Source organism: Morone saxatilis, unplaced genomic scaffold (assembly GCF_004916995.1).
Source record: "Morone saxatilis isolate NCDOM2014 unplaced genomic scaffold, NCSU_SB_2.0 Contig1, whole genome shotgun sequence".
NCBI classification, from domain to species: domain Eukaryota; kingdom Metazoa; phylum Chordata; class Actinopteri; family Moronidae; genus Morone; species Morone saxatilis.
In genome coordinates, this window is record NW_023339651.1 from 16,862,178 (window position 1) to 16,862,384 (window position 207).

Sequence of the window (207 nt, forward strand, 5' to 3'; positions counted from 1 at the left end):
ACACACACACACACTCTCTCGTTCTCATACACTAAGCGTCCACAGGTGCAGCTGGAGACGGTTTGTTTTGACGCTTCAGCTATGCACAGGGTGTGACACTGTAATTAGCCCCCTCTACTTAAATGAGTTGCTCCCTGCCTCCTAAACACGCACGCACTCGCGGCATATACCTCATGCATACAAACACAAACACACACACCCCCACAC

At 50.7% G+C, this 207-nt stretch overlaps 1 protein-coding gene across 1 annotated transcript in view; it reads left to right on the forward strand.

Annotated features, from left to right (window-relative positions):
• The window catches only part of usp22 (ubiquitin specific peptidase 22), a 20,699-nt gene that overhangs the window by 5,590 nt on the left and 14,902 nt on the right, over positions 1–207 (forward strand). The window lies entirely within an intron of this gene.